Source organism: Pelodiscus sinensis, chromosome 14 (assembly GCF_049634645.1).
Source record: "Pelodiscus sinensis isolate JC-2024 chromosome 14, ASM4963464v1, whole genome shotgun sequence".
NCBI classification, from domain to species: Eukaryota; Metazoa; Chordata; order Testudines; family Trionychidae; genus Pelodiscus; species Pelodiscus sinensis.
Window position 1 is genome coordinate 24,837,039 of NC_134724.1, and position 7,688 is coordinate 24,844,726.

At 42.9% G+C, this 7,688-nt stretch overlaps 1 protein-coding gene across 2 annotated transcripts in view; it reads right to left on the minus strand.

Annotated features, from left to right (window-relative positions):
- LOC102444523 (tropomodulin-2) overlaps positions 1 to 6,811 on the minus strand; it is an 81,162-nt gene extending 74,351 nt beyond the window's left edge. For both annotated transcript variants that reach the window (XM_025182337.2, XM_006118509.4), the window contains exon 1: positions 6,658 to 6,811. The gene's annotated coding sequence lies outside the window, so the exon portion shown is untranslated. The remainder of the gene's footprint in view (positions 1 to 6,657) is intronic.
- Positions 6,812 to 7,688: the final 877 nt, after the last annotated feature.

Here is a 7,688-nt window from a genome sequence, read left to right on the forward strand (position 1 = left end):
AACCTATGTCTACACTACAGAGTTTTTTCAGAAAAATGGCTGTTTTTCCAAAAAAACTTCACTTATGTCCACACTGCAATTGTATTCTTTCAAAAAAAATTGAAAGGACAGAGGAATTTTTCTGACATTGGTAAACCTCTTTCTACAAGAAAGAAGTCTTTCTCCAAAAGAGCTCATTCAGAAAAAGGCGTGTGTGGACGGGGAAGAGGGAGTTCTTTCGAAAGAAGAGGAAAGAGGAAAAAGCAAAGGTGCCCTAGTGGACATGCCATCCATAGTAATCACAGCTTAAATGCGAGATAGCGTCCACACTGAATGGACGCTATCTTTCGAAAAAGCAGATCACTTTTTTGATGTGCTTTCGCAGTGTGGATGCTCTCTTTCAAAATAAGTTTTTGCAGAAGATCTCTTCTGGAATAGCTTCTTCCGAAAGAAGCCTGCAGTCTAGACGTAGTCTGAGACTGTGTTTATTAAACCAAGCACTTGGTGCAACTGTAGGATTTAAATGGGTAGATCTTTACTTGTTTGAGTTTATTTCTCTCTCAATGATTAAAGGGAAACCACCCAGACTTCATCCCTTTGGGATTTACCATGATGAGATGATGATCAAAGTACCAAGAATGGTTATTTTGATGGCAAAAATCCTTTAGATTCTACATGTGTTTGTTTATCCCTGACAAACCTTGGCTGTCAGAAATACCACAGAGAAATCAGAACTACCTAAAACATGAGTCCTACAGTAAATGTCACAAATCCCAACAGGTTTGATTGTGCACAGTCCTGAGGAGTGACTCACAGTGTCACATGTGATGGTGGTTTTTTATAATGTGAATGCCTGTTCCATAGCAACTGGACTAAAGTCACTCCCTATTTCACATGGGCCACCAAACATAGCAATACCTGCTATAACAAGCTAAGACCTTTCAGTCCCTGCTAGTATGTACTTTGATTTGAACTATTCTAGTCAATTTATACCATTTCTTACACTTCATTCATCACTGAAATACCTGTGATCCGTAGAAGAAAAACTCATGTCCAGTTACCAATCTTCCAAATTCCAACTGTGTTGTAAAAAGAATTATAATATGCAATCAGACTTACCCCAATTCTAAGCTAGCATGTGCATCAGATATTAGCAGCTTTTAAAACAAGAACTGTCAAAAATTATAAGCCAGATTCTTCTCCTCTTATCTATCACAATTATATGAACCTGATTATCACAGCACTCATACAGCATCTTACGTTCTTCAATGTATTTATTCTCACAATGTGACTGTCACATGGAGAAATGCTTTTGTCTCTGTTTTGCAGATGAAGCACAGAGAGAGATGAAGGCCAGGTGTACGCTACACCCGGAAGGTACGCAACTCAAGCTATGTAAATAACGTAGCTGGAGTTGGTTTAACTTAAGCCAAGCTTGGTGTCATCTTCACGGTGGGAGGTCGACAGGAGCAAATGCTCCCATTGGCTTCCTTTATTCCTTGCAACTGCAAGGAGAACCAGTGTTGACCGGAGGCACCCTCAGCATTCGATTTAGTGTTTCTAAACTACACCCACTAAATCAAATGCTAGAATATCTATTTCCAGGGTATAACTACAAACGCGGCCAAAGAGTCTTGCTGTCACACAGGCAGTTTGTGGCAGAGCAGGAAACATCTTCCGAGTCGTTGGCAAATGTCCTACCCATTGGATCATTCATTCTTCCTTTCATTGAGAAGCACCTTGTTCCATGAGTAGCCTTAGTAATTACATAATAATTATTTAGTAATAAACCATCTTGTTAGTCTTTAAAGTGCTACATAGTCCTGTATTTTGTTTCAGCTACACCAGACTAACACAGCTACATTTCTATCACTTAGTAATTACAGTGGGCCTACTCATTCACCAAGATGTTTCTCAATCTGAGAGGTGAACAGACCCTGAACTAAAAACTGGGCTGTAAATAATACTTGGTCAGTGTCATGGTCATAGGATTTTTAAAATAGCAAATTTCATTATTTCAGCTGTTCAAAGCTGAAATGTCATGGTGTTATAACTTTAGGAGTCCTGAGTTGGAGGGGTGGAGGGGTTGTGGTGCTGCTACCCTTACTTCTGTGCTTCTCCAGGCAGCTGCATAGCCATCAGTAATAGACTGCTGAAAAGCAACAACATCTGGCTTGGATTTCAGCTTTGAAATCAAAGCCACCACCAGCAACACTGAAATAAGGATGGCATGGTATGGTGTTGCCTCCCTTATCTTCCACACTGCTTCCTGCAGAGCTGGGGTCTGTCAGCAGCTGTCCCTCTCTGGCTGCCCAGCTCTGAAGGTAGCAACACAGAAGTATGGCATGGTACGGTATTGCCACCCATATTTCTGCACTGCAGCTGATGAGATACTGCCTTCAGAGCTGGGAAAGCAGCACTCAGCTCTTAAGGCAGCACAGAAGAAAGGGTGACAAGACCACAACCAGTATTCCCTATAAACTGTGTGCTTGGGTGGCTGCCCAAGAAAGATTCAAATGCTGCCCAGATGATTGGCAGAGCACCTACAGCTGCCAGCATGCATTTCTACTGATGGTGAACATCCACCCATGGCTCGGTGCACATAACAAAATTCATTCTGTACATCGATGGAAAAAATTAGAGAGAACATTGACCAAGACGCCCCTAAAATAACCTTACAATCCCCTGCAACTAACTCCCCAACTTGAGAAACGCTGGTCTCCCTCATGAAATCTGTATACTGTACGGTAAAAACACACAAAAGACCAGATGTCATGGGGTAAGGGTTACCAAATTTCATGGTCTGTGACATGGTTTTCATGGCTATTAATTTGGTAGGGCGCTATCTCTAAATATACATTGCTGTTAGCAGAAAAGTGATCACTGTGATAATTATCTGAGCATTTCCCCCCAAAATCGTGTTTCCTCTATGCTATCCTTTCTCATTATGTGATTTTGTGCATTTTAGGTGCTAACCAGCTAATAGATACCATCTGTGATGTGTACAGCTTGATAACTGTAGCAATAAATAGCATGAGAAACTCTATATTGAAATACACATAATACTTTTAAATTTTATAACAGATGACTCAGACAGGAGAAGTGTTGGAACAGATAGGACTGTGGATTTTTTTCCCATGTCGGTAACATTAATGTGAAAATATATCTTAATAATATTATAATTATTGTTCTACTCTCACTGACCATAAAGAGCAATGCCTGTTTGCTCAGGACTATGCCTTGATTCCCCTGCCTTATAATTACAGTTGTCACACTTCTGGGTCCAGCTGCTTCTGGAGATAATTATGCTAAAACAAACGAACAAATATTCTTGTATAATTTGTCTTTTATAAGCCAGGGTAACACAATAAAATGTAGATCAAACTCTACCATTAAACAGAAACGATGGCAGCATTGCTTCACATACAGAGGCATGATCTGTGTACTGGATAAAGAGTACCAGTTAACCTCCATCAGAGACCCCCCCATATGCAATTGTATCTGATGAGGATAGTTACCTGATTCTTTTCAGCCTAAAACCCAGGCAAGCCACCTGAACCTCAAGTCAGAAGGATCGCCTGACACAGGGAAGCATGGAATCAAGTGACAATAAATCTGACTGCATATTTGCTTACAGTTTCTGCAAACAGCTTGCAAAAGGTAAGTATCAGTGGAACTTCTCGGCTGTGTCTACACTGGGCCACTTATTCCGAAAAATCAGCCGCTTTTCCGGAATAAGCTGCGAGCTGTCTACACTGGCCCTTGAATTTCCGGAAAAGCAACGATGCTCTACTGTACAAAATCAGCCACTATTCCGGAAAAACTATTCTGCTCCCGCTCGGGCATAAGTCCTTATTCCGGAACACTGTTCCGGAAAAGGCCAGTGTAGACAGCCCAGTAGTCTTTTCCGGAAAAAAGCCCCGATCGTGAAAATGGCGATCGGGGCTCTTTCCCGGAAAAGTGCGTCTACATTGGCCACCGACGCTTTTCCGGAAAAAGGGCTTTTCCGGAAAAGCAGCCTGCCAGTGTAGACGCTCCTTTTCTGGAAAAACTGAAAACGGAATAGTATTCCGTTTTAAGCATTTCTGGAAATTCATGCCAGTGTAGACACAGCCCTCTAGTTCAGCACTCTCACTCTGGCAACATCCGTGGTCCAGCATGTTAGCTGGATGTCCATCTATTATGAGTGTTGCTAAGTATCCTGCAGTCCCCTAAAGTTTACAACTACCAGTCTTGACTCCCAGCATTCTGTGCTGTTGTTAAGCTCTAATTTACCCCTAAGCATCTTCTAAGAGCTCAGTAACCAGCAGAAGTGCTGGTAATGCTGCTAGACAATATTGATCTCCTGTGACTCAGCAAATTCTCTGGTTTAGCATCAGTCAGGTCCCAAAGGTACCAGACTAGAGAAGTTCAACCTATAAACAAAGATCCATAGAGTTTGGTGAGAACTGTAAAATAGTGAAAATGAAAAATGATTATTTGGAAGAGGAGTTGAGCACATATGTGGCACCATTTGCGGAGAACTCTGAGGAAGTTCAGAGGAATCTAACCAAGCTAGGCAAATGGACAACGTAATAGTAGATACAAATTTGTGTTGGAAAAAACAAGTAATTCACAGTACAAGGAATTATTTTAACTACTCAAATACCTGACTGGCTTCCTAATTAACTGTAAATCATGATGAACAGGTCAATGGAGACCTCTTGTCAATGTGCACTTGTGCAGCAGCAATCAAAAAAGCAAACATCATGTTAGGATGCAAATAGTTGGAGAATAACACTGAAACTATTATAATGTCATTATCTGAATTAGTGATACGTTCCCAGTTGAATCATGTGTTCATTTTCCTGGTCACTATATCTCAAAAAGCAGAAATAAAGGACAGTCACAGACGACTGATGGAAACAGCCTCAGGCAAGGGAAAACTTTCATATGATGAGACAATGAAAAGACTACAACTGTCTGCCTTAGATACAGTAAACAATGTCATTGTAGAGAGGTCTTTTATCATTTTTTTAAAATAAAATGACCATCCCTGCACAAAGTATGCTGAAGATAGTGTTACCACTTGCAATATATGACATTTAACATACAATAATTTTGTCCAGTTGTATCTGATACCCATAAATTTAACAATTTTGATAATGCATAGTTACTTGAATGTATTAAGTGATTCAAGGTACCAGGTTCAAGATCACCACATGAATCTCAACAGTTTTAGACTACAGTCCATACTTAGCGATATTTCTTAGATCCTTCTACATGTATTTATTGTTCCATAGTACATATTATCTCTGACAACAAGAGCTTTTGCTTTTTAAGATTCCATGGATGGCAAACAAAATTTTGACTCAGCAAAGCATATACTAAAGGCTTATCTCCACAGCAGAGCTAAACTCAAAATAAGTTACACAATTTGAGCTATGCTAATTGTGTAGCTTAAAACAAAATAGCTTACTTTGACTTTTGGCGCTGTCTACACAGCAGTTATTTCAAAATAGCGCACTCTTCTCCTAACTTCCCTTATTCCTCATGAAATTAGGTTTACAGAAGTCAGAGTAAGAAGCCTGTTATTTCAAATCTTGCTGTATAGACATGCACTACGTTATTCTGAAATAATGCTGCTGTGTAGACACAGCCTAAGGGAATTTTGTTATCATACAATGACACTCAGTCTAGAACACATGTTGTGCTCTCTAATGTCAGTATGGAGATTGTGAGGACGCGCATTCCTTCATCAAACACTTAGAAATGTCATTGAAACAATAACACATCACTGAGTCCTCTCTTTAAATACATATGTTCTTGATTGTTCCAAGTCAGGTTACCAGATTTAAAGACAGTCTATTAGTCTGCTATTTACTACATGTGAAAGGAATTGAGCATCAAGGAGAAGCAGATATATTCTCACTTACAGGAAAACTTCACCGTGTTTTCATATTTTAACATTGTTTACTCTGTTTTCTAAAGTACTGAGTACCTGCAATAGAAGCAGGGAGGAAATTTAAATATGTTTTTATTTTTAAAACAACCCTTTAATAATAATACATTTCTACTTATTCTACCTGCATTTTTAAAGGAAGGACATTCCGCAGCCTGATTTGAACTTTCACTTTTTAAAATTAACCGCTTAAATCAGACATTCTAATTTTAAAGCATCACATTGTATTGTGAAAATGTATTTGCAGGTGATCGGGGGTGGACTTCAAAAAACAAGGCATTGCAATGTTCATTGTACCAAATCCGCTGCTCCACCATTACACCAAGGTAGGAGTCCCTGTAAGGTCCTTTAATTGTGCAAGCTGACCGGCGCTCCCCCGCGTTATTTTATAACACACACACACCCCACACACACCCGCACGACACAGTTCCGCAGTGCAATCTGCCGAGCCGGTCGGTGGCGATCACACCCATGCAGTCTCCTCCAGGCGCTGGAGCTCAGCTAGAGCATCCCGAGAGACAGCACCGCCCAGCTGGCTCGTGCACCCCAGGGCGCTGCACGACACCCCCTTGCCGCCCCCGCGCGGCAGCCGGAGCAGGGCTTCCCCCGGGATGCGGGGAGGCAGATGCTCAGCCAGGCAGCGCGCGGGGAGGGACCGCACCAGGGAGCGCATCCATCCCTGCCCGGGAGGGGGAGGCAGCGCGCCCGCGGCACTGGGCGGAGGATGGCCGGCTTACCCCACGGCGGTCTGTCTGCCTGTCACCTGCCCGGGCTGTGCAGCCCGCCGCCCGGCCGTCAGTCCGTCCGCCCGCGCCAGCCCTCCCCAAAACAGCGCTGTCAACAGGCGGGTCGCTCCCAGCCAGGCGGCTGCGCAACCTCAATCCCAGCGCCGAGTGCTGAGCACGCTGGGACTCGTAGTTCAGGGATGCAAAGGATGCTCCGAGATGCCCCGGAGGTCCTAGTACCGGGGGTCTGGGTAGCCTCCGGCCTCCCTGCCCCTTCAGTTCCCAAGCAACAGCATCCTCCCTCCACCACCGCAGGGCGGGGACCCTCCCCACCCGCACCTCACGCTGTATCCACTCCCCCTCCAACACTCAGTGTAGGCATCCTCCCCATCTCCATAGACTCACAGAATACTAGAACTGGAAGGGATATTGAGAAGTCATCAAGTCCCCTGCCCTAACAGCAGGACCAAGCACCCTTCCATGGTGCCCAACCACTGTAGTGAACTAGCCACACTCAACCAGCCAAATAACCACATTGTTCAAGCCAATTAGTCACACTCAACCAGCCAAATAACCACATTGTTCAAGCCAATTAGTCACACTCAACCAGCCAAATACCATATGTGGCTATTGGCTAGAGTGTTGGACACCATGGATAGCTTGTCCCTGATAGATGTCTGTCTAACCTACTCTTATATATCACCAGTGATGGAGATTCCACAACCTCTCCAGGCAATTTATTCCAGTCTTTCACAACCCTGACAGTTAGGACATTTTTCCTAATTTCCAGCCTAACCCTCTCTTGCTGCAATTTGAGCCCATTGCTTCTTGTCCGTTCATCAGAGGCAAAGAACAATTTCTCACCCTCCTCCTTGTAATACTCTTTTAGATACTTGAAAACTGCCATTCTGTCCCCCCTCAGTCTTCCCTTTTCTAAACTAACCAAACCAAATTCTTTCAGTCTTCTCTCATAGTTCATGTTTTCTAGACCTTTAATTATTTGTGTTGCTCTTCTCTGGACCCTCTCCAATTTCTCCACATCT